Source organism: Dasypus novemcinctus, chromosome 1 (genome assembly GCF_030445035.2).
Source record: "Dasypus novemcinctus isolate mDasNov1 chromosome 1, mDasNov1.1.hap2, whole genome shotgun sequence".
Lineage (NCBI taxonomy): Eukaryota > Metazoa > Chordata > Mammalia > Cingulata > Dasypodidae > Dasypus > Dasypus novemcinctus.
Window position 1 is genome coordinate 65,198,988 of NC_080673.1, and position 13,358 is coordinate 65,212,345.

The 13,358-nt window shown below is 35.7% G+C and overlaps 1 pseudogene; it reads left to right on the forward strand.

Moving 5' to 3' along the window:
• The first annotated feature begins 5,473 nt into the window (after nt 1-5,473).
• LOC101439049 (F-box only protein 28 pseudogene) lies at nt 5,474-6,808 on the forward strand (annotated as a pseudogene).
• The last annotated feature ends 6,550 nt before the right edge of the window (nt 6,809-13,358 follow it).

Below are 13,358 nucleotides of genomic sequence, written 5' to 3' on the forward strand. Positions count from 1 at the left end.
GTGTCAGAAATAATGAATGCTCTTAATTTTTATATTGATATGCAGATTAGATAAATAAAATTGAATTTTCCCATATTTAGCATACACCTTAAATTCATGTGTTAATTGGGATATGTGTTATATATATATGGATAACATTGTTATTTTTTTTCTTTTTATTAAATCAAGAAAATCAAGAAAATCAATAAAATTGAAATGAACATGTACAAAAATAGAATGAAAAGTAAGTCCCAATGGGGGTAAGGAAACTGGAAATAAAGTACTGGAATTTTTCTTTGCCTGCTTGTAATGTAGGTGGATGCATTTTTGCCTAAATAAATGAAGGTTAAGCATTAATTTGATGGTTGCCTCTATTTTCAAATTTTAAGGAAACTGCTATTCAATATTTTTCAGCTTTTCTTTTAATTGAAGACAAAGCTAGATTAATTGGAGTGATATATGTAATGACAACTGGGAAACATTTTGAATTTTCAACTTTAGAGATTTTTAAATGTCTAGGTTGAAGGAGTTATTTTAGGAACTATGGCAAGTAATGTGATCTTTATATCATTTTATGAAACACATGCTTTGTACTATAAATCATTCATCACATAGATCCTTGAGTGCCTACTCTGGCATGTGGTACCCTAAAACTGAAAGAAATTATGAAAAGAGTTAAAATATAATTTTGAAATGTTGCAAATAAATTGTCATTAAAATTAAATGATTTCTTTCTTTATGACTTTATGTTGTTTAAATTAAGAAAATAATTTCAAAATTTGAATTAAAATAGTCTGAAAAAATGCTTCTGATTTTCTTCTGCTTAACACTTGTATTTCCTAAACATATGCATCCAGTAAATGACATTTTAAATATAGATAGTATAGATAGATGATAGGTATTAGATATACCTTAACATTTTATGTTTTCCACTGTCCCATTATTTTCAACTTTTGTGTACTAATAAAGTCTGAAGATTAGAATTGTATTTAATTTCCTGATATATTTTAAGCTTAAGGTTGCATGTTTTTAAGAGAAATGGAGATAAATCACTGTCAATGTTGGTCAAAAATACACCTTAGCACAGTAGAATGATTTTTATTTGATTTCATTTGGATTCATGACAAGTGTCCCCTCTACTTGTTTCTGAACTGGCATCCTTTTCTATTTGGGAAAATAAATTAAAAGTATAGGAGTTAATAGTATACTCTTCATCTACATTATAAGTATTATTTTAGTAATATTATTTTTAAACAATTCATCAGAAGTCACTCTACATCATCCCAAACCCAATTACAACTTTTCCTCTCCATTAATGATTATTATCTTGAATTCAGAGCATCCTTGTGCATGTTTCCATATTTTTTCATATAAGCAAACATTATCTGAGATTGTAAAGCATGCTTTAATCTTTACATAAATGTATATTTTCTTCTTTTAAAAATTATTGAAATACAGAACTCCTATATAAACCTACATAAAAAAAAATAAGTATATAGTAACACTTGTGAACTTATAAAACAAACATACATAACTTCATAAAGGGTTCTCATTCCTCACCTCATCCTACTACCAATACCTTATTTTGTTTTGAAACATTTTTGACTAATGATTAAAGAGCATACTCAAAATATTACTACTAACTGAAGTATGCTACATTTAGTGTATTTCCCCCAACCTAGCCTATTATTATTATTACTATTATTACTACATCATTTATACATGAACATTCATAAACAATAAGTGTATATTGAAAGTTGTGAACTTACAAAGCAAACATGCATAACATCATACAGAGGTCTTACACATCACCTACCACTAACACCTTCCATTTTTATAAGATATTTGTTACAAACTATGAAAAGAATATTGTTAAAATCTTACTACTAACTATAGTCTTTATCTTACACTTAGTGTATTTTCCCACAACCCACCTTGTTATTATTTTTTAAATATATTTTTATGACAGAACTTGTAAACTTACAAAACAATCATGCATATGTGCAGGATACCCATACAACACCCATCTATCAACACACCACACCATGGTAGAATATTTTATACAGATTATGAGATAATATTATCAGACTATTACCAGGTCCATAGCACACATTTGCCTCACTGTTTCCATACTGTCCTATTATCAACACAGTACATCTTTAGCATAGATGTTTGAATATTACATTATTAATTTTAACCACACTCCATAGGTCACTACAGTTGTATTTTCCCCATGCTTCTCTACATTCATACCACCCTGCAATAATGATGTACATCTGCCCTAGCTCACAAAGGATACTCTTGCATCTGTACCATCAACCACAATTCTCATCCACCTCTGAGTTTACTGTGTTAGTCCCTAAATTATTTTCTAGCTTTCTTTCAATTGGCATTTACATCCCTAGACTACCCTTTCAGCCACATTCCCATTTATAAACCAGCTCTTGCTCACTATAATGTGTTACCATAAACTCTACATATTTCCATACTTTTACAGTAAAGTTAATCAAACCTTCTACATACATTTAACATCAGTAGTCCATCTCAGTCCTCCTCTTTTCTCCTTTAAGAATCTGCCTTCTACCACTAGGTCTTGAAGATGTTTTCCTATATTTTCTTCTAGAAGCTTTATGGTTCTTGCTTTTATATTGAGGTTTTTGATACATTTGGGGTTAATTTTTGTTTAAGGTGTGAGATAGGAGCCTTTTTTTTTCTTCTTTTGGCTATGGTGATACAGTTCTCGCAGCACTATTTGTGGAATTGACTGTTCTGCCCAAGATAGGTAGTTTGACAGGCTTGGCAAAAATCACTTGACCATAGATGTGAGTTTGTTTCTGAACCATCAATTTGGTTTCATTGATCTGTGTGTCTGTCTTTATGCCAGGACCATGCTGTTTTTACCACTGTAGCTAGTTAATATGATTTAAAGTCCAGAAGTGAGACTCCTCCAAATTTGCTCCTCCTTTTTAAGATGTTCCTGGCTATTCAGGACACCTTACCCTGCCAAATAAATTTGATAATCATGTTTTCCATTTATTTAAAATATGCTGGAATTTTTATCAGAATTGCAATGAATCTGTATATCAATTTGGGTAGAATTGACATTGTAATGGTATTCAGTCTTCCAATCTATGAGCATGGAATGTTCTTCCAATTATTTAGGTCTTTATTGATTTCTTTTAACAATGAGTTGTAGTTTTCTGAATGTAAGTGCTTTACATCATTCATTAAGTTTATTCCAAAACATGTGAGTTTTATCTGTCATATTTTATTTTCACCACCCTTTTGAGACTTTTAACCACTTTTATGATATAATCTTCATTTCTGGACACCCTTCTAAGCCTCTCTCTCCTATCTTTTCTTTTCTGACTGTAATATACTCTTTATTATTTCCTGCAAAGCTGGTTTGTTTGGTTAATATCTTTTTCAGTTTCTGTTTATCTGTGAATATTCTAAACTTGGCCTCATTTTTGAAAGACAATCTTACTGAATATAAATTCTTGTGGTTTTTTTTTTCCTAGCGGTATCTTAAATATATCACACCACTATTTTCTTGCCTCTATAGTTTCTAATGATAAATCAGCACTTAGTCTTTTTGGTTATCCCTTTTTTTTTTTTTTCTTTTTTTTTTTTTTTTTTTTTTTCATATCATTTTTTTTATTGACTTTGTAATAATATTACATTAAAAATATATATGTGAGGCCCCATTCAACCCCACCCCCCCACCCCACCTCTCCCCCCCCCCCCCCCCAGCAACACTCGCCCCCATCATCATGACACATCCATTGGATTTGGCAAGTACATCTCTGGGCACCTCTGCACCTCATAGTCAATGGTCCACATCATGGCCCATACTCTCCTCCACTCCACCCAGTGGGCCCTGTGAGGATTTACAATGTCCGGTGATCGCCTCTGAAGCACCATCCAGGGCAGCTCCATGTCCCAAAGCCTCCACCTCTCATCTCCTCCTGCCTCTCCCCACACCCATCAGCCACCATGTCCACCTTTCCCAATCCAATGCCACCTCTTCCATGTGGACACTGGATTGGCTGTGTCCATTGCACCTCCATGTCAAGAGGAGGCTCAGATTCCACATGGATGCTGGATGCAATCCTCCCACTTTCAGTTGTAATCACTCTAGGCTCCATGGTGTGGTGGTTGTCCCTCTTCAACTCCATCTTAGCTGAGTGTGGTAAGTCCAATAAATCAGATTGTAGGTGCTGGAGTCTGTTGAGGCTCAGGACCTGGCTATCACATTGTCAGTCCAGAGACTCAAATCTTTGGTTATCCCTTATCATTGCTTTACTCTTGCTGCTCTCAGAATTCTCTCTTTGTCTTTGGCATTTGACATTCTTATTAGTATGTGTCTTAGAGTAGGTCTATTCAGATTTATCTAGAAGGGAGTATATTGTGCTTCTTGGACATGGATATCTATGCCCTTCAATAGGGTTGGAAAATTTTCTACCATTATTCCTTCAAATATTCTTTCTGCCCGTTTTGCCTTCTCTTCTCCTTCTGGGACCCCCATTACATGTATACTTGCGTGTCTTAAATTGCCATTTAGTTCTCTGAGACCTTGTTCAATTTTTTCCATTCTTTTCTTCATCTGTTTTGTTTTTTTTTTTTTTTGTATTTTAACTTTCAGAGGCCATTTCTTCAAGCTCACCAGTCCTTTCTTCTGACTCCTCAAATCTGCTATTATATGATTCTAATGTATTTTTAATTTCATTTATTGCACCTTTCATTCCCATAAGATCTGCTATTTTTCTATGTATGCTTTCAAATTCTTTGTGCTCATCCAATGTCTTCTTAATATCCTTAATCTCTTTAGCCATATCAACTGAAATTAATGAGGATATTTTTTTAACATCTATGATTACTTGTCTCAATTCCATTATGTCATCTGAAGGCTTATCTTGTTCCTTTACCTGGGCCATATATTCCTGTTTCTTGGTTTGGATTATAATTTTTTGTTGGTGTCTTGGTGTCTGGCTTACTAGATGTATTTATTAAGGGTGCAGTTTCTCTCTTTAATTTAGGTCTTTTTTTTTTTTTTTTTTTTACCTTTTTTTTCCCTTGTTGGCTGTACAGTAGGAGCCAAGGATGTAGCTGGTGCTATAAGCTGTGGAAGCTCAAGCTGCCTTCATTGTCCAGGGACAAATGAAGCTCATCCCAACTTTCTCCTTGCCTGGGATATGGACAAAGCCAGAGCTGTGTGTAATAATCCAAATCGTGCAGGTCTAAAATGCAGTAGTCCAAAGAGACTGATGCAGCTCCACATCCCCTTCTCCCCTACCTGGGGCTGGGATGGAGGTACAGGTGTGGAAAGCAAACTATGGTATGTGGGTATGAAATGACTGTAATTTCTCAGGCAGATTTCTGACTGTTCAGTCTGTGCCAGTGAAATGTTCCTGCAGTTACCCACAGATGCTGGTGCAGGGCTCACTAGCTTCCTGCCTACTAAAGTTGGGTCTGAGGGGGGGAAGGAAGCAAACCCCCAAGATGGTGGCGGCGTCGGAGGATCGAATGGCCGAGGAAGGGGGCGGCGGCCCCGGCGACGGCTGCTCCTCTTCGGCCGCCTGCTCTGGTCAGCGACAGCCCCCACCGCCCCCACCGCAGCCCTCGCAGCCGGGGTCCCAGGCGCTCCCAGCCCAGGCACTGGCTCCGGACCAGCTGCCTCAAAACAACACGCTGGTAGCGCTGCCCATCGTAGCCATCGAGAATATCCTCAGCTTTATGTCCTACGACGAAATTAGTCAGCTCCGCCTGGTTTGTAAAAGAATGGACTTGATTTGCCAGAGAATGTTGAATCAGGGATTTCTGAAAGTTGAAAGATACCACAATCTATGTCAGAACAAGTTAAAGCACAACTCCCAAGGAGAGAGTCAGAAAGAAGAAACCATTCATTAGCTCGTCATGCAGATATCCTTGCTGCTGTTGAAACAAGACTATCATTGTTAAATATGACTTTCATGAAGTATGTGGATTCTAATCTCTGTTGCTTCATCCCAGGAAAGGTTATTGATGAAATTTATCGTGTATTGAGATATGTCAATTCTACCAGAGCCCCTCAGCGAGCTCATGAAGTACTTCAAGAGTTAAGGGATATTTCCTCCATGGCAATGGAGTACTTTGATGAGAAAATTGTTCCAATTCTAAAGAGGAAATTACCAGGATCAGATGTATCTGGAAGACTCATGGGCTCTCCTCCAGTCCCAGGACCCTCTGCAGCCCTAACGACAATGCAGCTCTTCTCCAAGCAAAACCCTTCAAGACAAGAGGTTACCAAGCTCCAGCAGCAGGTTAAAACAAACGGTGCTGGTGTGACTGTTCTCAGGCGTGAAATTTCTGAGCTCCGCACCAAAGTGCAGGAACAGCAGAAACAGCTTCAAGACCAGGACCAGAAACTGCTAGAGCAGACACAGATCATAGGTGAACAGAACGCACGGTTGGCAGAGCTGGAGCGCAAACTGCGAGAAGTAATGGAAAGCGCAGTAGGAAACTCCTCAGGATCTGGGCAGAGTGAGGAATCTCCTCAGAAACGAAAAAAGGCAGCAGAAGCCATAGACTCTCTTAGGAAATCTAAACGTCTTCGGAATAGAAAATAAACTGGAATGTGGTCCTAGCTCCAGAGGAAGGCGTGGCTGAGTTGCTTGAGCAGTTATGCATATCAGGACGCTGTGGACAGCACGGTGTTCCCTTAGGCTTCTAGGCTTTCAGAACACAGTTTAACTTGAACTCTCATGGTTGGGACATTCTTTTCCTGCTTCTCCTGGTTGTACTGATGCACAGAATCTTTTTACTTTGCAATAGATTTGTACTAACGAGACCTGGTCTATCATGTTTTGAGGAGTTAACTTTTTTCCTGTGCAGATAATGTTTAAAGTAACCTTGTTTCTGCATATATGCACATTACATAAGGATCTTATACAAACCCAGTCATGACAGACTAGAAGTTAACTTTAAATACAGAAAATGTCCTGTTCACTTGAAAGGAAAGACCTACTTTTTTAAATGGACACTATCTTGTTTTAAAAAAAAAAAAACAAAAAAACAAGTTGATTTTTTTGTTCTAAGTGACCTTTGTCTGGAATGTCTGAGAAGTAGTTAATGCTTTTTGGTATTGAAGTAATGGGTAACTAAAATGGACTTTCATAGTATTGACTGTAGAAGGGGCCTCTACAGTATTGACTATATATTTTTATAAACTACTGGTAAGGGATTTACCCAGTTGTTATATACATGTTTTCCAATCTCTCTAGGGGGCCATGTCCTACATTTGCATGGATGGATGCATGCATTGCATAGTCAGCTCACTTAAAAAGCTCTTGCACTGGTATTAATCTTGAACCTCTGTACTTCTCTCCTTTTTAGAGCAGCTTCTTAGATTATTTAAGCGCTTAGCATCTTCCACCACAACAGGTTGCCCCTAGAGAGGAAATTGTTAGTCCATTTGTCCTCCAGTTTTAAGGGGCAAGAGAGTATTGACTCCCATTGCTTTATCTTTTCTCTGTAGGGTTCAGGTGCACTGGCTAAGGCAGAACCCCAAATTCCAAGGCTCTTTCTGTCAATATTGGACCTCTGGTAATGAGTACTTACTCACTTTTGTGTTGCTCATTGATCAAATGTGGTGATTGAGTAGCAACATGACTTGTATGATGCAGCTTTGCAATTGAAGCAAGATTCATTGAAGAAAACTGTACTATGAAAAAGCCTTTTGAGCATTTCGTTTGCGGGGGGGGGGGGGGGGACTTAGCAAAGCTTTTTAATGTTGATTTCAAGTTTTCCTTATTTTACAATTTTAAAAGCTTTAATTTTTTTTGCACTCCTCTTTTGAGCTTGTAACTGGAAAAGTATGTCTTGCACTGTTCAACCTTCTGAGGGATCACTTTAACAACCTCCAAATTTTGTACAGTGGTTATTTTCCCCAGTTGTATGTTTTTCAGACATTAACTATCACAGTCTTATTTTTTTCCTTTTTATTTTTTATTTTGAAATAATTTCAAATTTAAAAGACAGTTGCAGAAATAATAGAAACCCCGTACAGAAAACTGCCATATTACCCCCACAGCCCCAGATCTACCACTAGTTTTATTTTAATGTACTAAATGATGTGGCTGTTATTCGACTGTTAGATTCTTTTAAATAACTGTTGCCTTGTGTTTCAGTTATTTAAGGTAAATTTGGGTATAAAATAGAAAACTCTCCCTTTCCAGGTAGGAGTTTGACAGCTGTATAAAACCTGAGGTTTGGGTATGTAAGTTAGTTGAATAAAAGCACAAGGTTACCACCTTCACAAGCTTTCAACATAACATGGTTATGCATCCTTTAGATTAACCTCACCAAATGAAACTTTTTCCTATCCATTTTTAATACTGTCCTTAGATTTTGATTGATTCTATGTCTAACTTTGAAATTCCATTTACAATGTAGTATGTTTTAAATGAAAAACCATAAAGTAGCATCCAAGTGTTTCATGGTTTGTTGGGAAGATAATTTTAAAATAAACAATTTCCAAAAAAAATAAATAAATAAAGTTGGGTCTGAAGCCTAGTCTGATCTGGGTGAAAGAAATGGGTCTTTCCATTTCTTGTGATTTTCAGTCTGTCTGGCTTCCCTCATGGTGTGGGCAAAGTCAAAATGGCTGCTACCAGATTCTTTCCAGCTTGGGCAGTTTCAAACTTTACCTTTTCTTAGGGTTATACGCTAGCTAGCCAAATTTACTAATCAGTAGCTGAAGTTGGTGGCCAACCATCTCTCCCTCCCCTGTCTTTAGGACATGGAGCTTCCAATTCCAGCCAAAGAACAGCTCCTGGGAGCTACTTACGCCACCAGAGTAGGATGATCACCAGCCTCCATGGCATGGCCTGTATTTTCCTAGAGAGGCTGGTACAGGTCCCACAGCTTTCTGCCTGCCTGAGGTGAGGATGGGGCTTATGCTAGAACTTCAATGTGATCTGCATGGAAAGAAACCAGTTCCTACCAGCACTGTGATTTTCAATCTTCCCTGCTTCCCCTTGTGCCAGAGTCAACGTTAAAATGGTCACTACCAGCCTCATTTTGACTTGGACAGATTCAAATTTTAGCTGTCTTTAGGGTTATATTTTAGCCCACAGAATTTACTAATCAGTAGCTGAAGCTGATGCATGAACGACTCTTCTTACCTTGTTTTTGAGAAGTGGAGCTTGCAATTCCAGCTGTGGCGTAGATCCCAAGGCACCTTGTGCTGCCGGTGAAGGATGGGCACCAGCCTACTTGGTGTGGAGTGCTCTACTTATAAATCTTTCTGCAGATGGGCAGTCTCCTCATTCCATTTCTTCAAGGATGTTGCAGGATGCTCTTCAGGCCTCCTGGATCTCCCTAACAGGTGCTTTAGATAGTTCTGGGTGATTACTAACTTCCCTGTAGTACATGCTGACTTTAGGAGCTCCTTACTCTGCCACTATCCTGCAGGTTGACAAATAAATGGATTTTTAATGAAAGTGTAATTTTTAAGTTTATTTCTTTCACTACATGGTACCGTTCTTAGATTACAAATTAATAAATGTTGTGCAGCTTAATTTTTTTAATACCTCAACTCATTTTCAATGGATGGATATTTCAAAATGTTTTACCCAACAATGGTTGGTGGACATTTAAACTATTTTAAATTTTCTTTATTATAAGTTATGCTACAATTAAATATATTATAATTATATAAAATATATATAAAATATAATTATAATTGTACATGAATTCCTTGACAATTTATGACTTTCTTTAGAGGATACACATAAAAATAAATTTCACACCTAAAAAGATATGAACCTGTTTGATTTTAAATTAATTTTGTCAAAAATACATTTTGTAAATCCTTATGTTATGATTTTTGCTTATGAGTTTTGTCAATGAAAATTTTCCTGCTTGTATATATAGTTTGTTTCCTACTTTTCCTTTTATGTTTGTATGATTTTTACTTTGATTATTGCAATCCATTGGGATGATTTTAGTTACTTATGTTTAACGAATCTAAATTTATTTTTCTTTTTTATCACTAGTTGTCTCAGAAGAGTCATTGACATTTAATTTTATATCTGTTGTATTAGTAAGGGCTCTCTAGGGAAACAGAATCAACAGGAGATATCTGTAAAAAGAATGAGATTTTATAAAAAGTATTTTATGAGACAATGGGGATGCACAAATCCAGATTCTGTAGCAGGCTGCAAACCAGGAGCTCTGATGAAGATTCGATGAAGGCCCTTGATGAATTCTGAGAAGATGCTGGCTGTCCAAAGACAAGCTGGAAAATTCTCTCTGAATGCTGAAATCACTTCTCCTTTTAAGGTATTCAAGTGAATGGATAAAACATCACTCATTGCTGAAAGCAATCTCTCTGATTAATTGTAGATGTAATCAGCCATTTATGCAGTAAATTCACTGATGACTAAAGTCCACAATGTCCTTGTACTACCATTAGCTCAGTGCCTGTTTGACCGAACAACTGGGCACAATTGCATGGCCAAGTTGAGACGTTAGCCTATCACATCTGTTATTTAAAATGCTTTAATGTATATGTTGTTCTGGTCCTTGGGTTTCTAATATAACTCACTTTTTGATTTGATTATCTGGAGACTAATAGTAATAATAATAATAATAAGAAGAAGAAGAAGAAGAAGATTTAGTACCTTTTCATGTGCCAAATATTTTCCTAAGCACTTTATAAATATTTAATCATTTTTTCTTACAACCATCCTATGAACTAGATATTTGTATTTTCTCATTAACAGATGAGAGGCAGAGAATTTAAGTAACTTGCCTAAGATAGCATAAGACATGATGAAGCCAGGTTTAAATCCAGGCATTTGCCTCCAGAGTCTGACTTTTAACCATGTGGCTATCAAACCTGTCAAAAATCATTCTGTTATTTTAGAGACACTGCTATGTGTTAACAAGGTCTTTTTTTACCTCCTTGGCACACTGCTAATCTCAATTTCCCAGTCTCCTTTTTAGTAAGATATGTTGCGTGATTGAGTACTTACTAATGAACTCAAAAAGAAGTGATATATGTTATTCTGAGCATTGGTCCACAAAAAGATCTCATGCATATCTTCTTGCCTGCTTACTTGCGAGATGCAGAGAATCAAAAAGAGGATTATTAGGTCCTAAATTCAGGATGACCATTAGATGCATTGAGCATGGTCTCCGAATCACATTGTGGAACACAGCTGCCAAGCAACTGTTTTAATGTCTTATGTGGGTGAGAAATAATATTCTAGAGCTCAATTGTCCCATGCGATAGCCACAAGCCACATGTGGCTATTTAAATTCAAATTAATTAAAATGAAAAGAATTTCAAATTTTAGTTACTCATTTACTCTAGTCACATTGTAAGTACTAAATGGCTAATGAGTATAACATAGGTCAGCACATATATAGAATATTCTCATTGCAGAAATTCTGTTGGAGAATACTCTTCTAAAATGTTAACCAATAGATATTTTGGAGTCTGTAATAGTATGTAAGATACTGACAAATAATTTTATTACTAAGCTTGAAATATTGTAACTGAAATTTCCCATATTTTCTTCAAAAACTTGTTTTTCCTGCTAAATTTTTACACTAATTTAAATTTCCAACTGTAAGTTATTTATAATTCCCACTGCTTTGTGTCTTCTCTAACATTATCAGTCATATAAATTTTATCCATTATTGTAATGGCATCTAAATGAGGGTTTATTTTACATTTCTTGGTAACTAATGGGATGGGTGGTTTTTCATTTTTGAATAAATCATTTTGATATCCTCTTTTGTGAAGTGCCATTTGAAGTCTTCCATTGAAAACATCTTCCTTGTTACTTCATAATTTATAAGATGTTATATATATTTTGTTATGAATCCTTTCCCAGTTACATGTATTTCATAGCTTCTCCTATTTTGTGACTTTCTTTTTAATTTTAAATTTTCTCCTTGTCAGGCATGCATTGCAAATGAGCCATATTCCAAGGAAATATTTCAAAGCCAGCTTTTTATCTTTTTTTCTTTTTCTACAGGGAATTTAGGACATAATAAATCCTAACCTATTGTTCCAAGCATTAAACCTGACTCTAGTACTCCATCTCATTTTACGTACTTTAATCCTTTTTTCTGCATGAGATTTAACTCTAAGTCACCTCAGCTTGTACTCTGATGATTATCTCAATTTCCAATAAACGAGCAGCTTTTTGCCTTCCTCACTATTTTGCTTTGCTCTTATTCTATGTTTCCACAAAAACATTCATACTTTCGTTTTCTGACTTTTCTCTTTTATATATGCTAGCATCATGTTTGTATCTGAAAATTCACCACCTTAACCTGGAAGCTTTTCCTTGCATCTTTGACAATTGTCAGTCCCAATGTTGCCTTCTTTGGTTTCTGGAATTGGATCACTCTTGTTTCATTAGGCAACATCTTCTATTGATTCCTGTCATCCACAACTAAAAGAACACTTCTCACATATGAGGGTCATGTGACCCATTTACAACCTCGCCATTATCTGACTCTGAACTATGTTGATTCTTTCCTTTAGAGTATAAGTTAAGACAGTCCTAAACCTATTCATTCTGACTTCTATCTTGTCATTTTACCTTACTTTATTTTTGTTCTATTCCATATTGTTCAAGTTAATTGATTTTTCAATCTTCTTTGTTGCTGTAAGTAAACCCCACATTGTATCTGAGAAAGGCTCAGTTCATTGGGGATGAGGGTGATGCTTTTACCTTCTCATTCCTGCATGGTTGCAACTTAACTTCCCAAAATGAGCATAGTTTGACAAAAAAAAATTTAAAAGCATTATGCTAAAATAATTTTAAAATGGCTATTGTGATTTTAAACTGGTAAATAATTCCAAAAAGTAACTTTCAATTATATATTTTTTCTCATATCTATTCTTCTGGAACTGATGAAGAAAAGAACAAAATTCAGAGGTATCAGTCATCTGTTCATGGGAAGGAAAATAAGAAATCTTTATACTTCCCTTGCATAATTTATACTGCATGCAATATTGAGAAAAATCACTTTGTCAAATGATTATTCAATTGTCTACTCAGTAGATTATATATATCTTAGATTGACCCTAGAGAATTTTTCCTTCTTAAGGAATAAAGCATTTTATATTATTATTTGTAGGTATACAAATAATATATGTATAATTAAAATATTATAATATATGTATAAATAAAATAGTATAATTAAAATATTGAGATTCTTGCCTTTCATTAATATCAGCAATATGTTAGTTCTCTTACACTCAGAATGTCTGAACTGGTCTGATATATTAAAATATATAATAATAAAATATAGGGAAACGGACTTGGCCCAGTGGTTAGGGCGACCGTCTACCACATGGGAGATCCGCAGTTCAA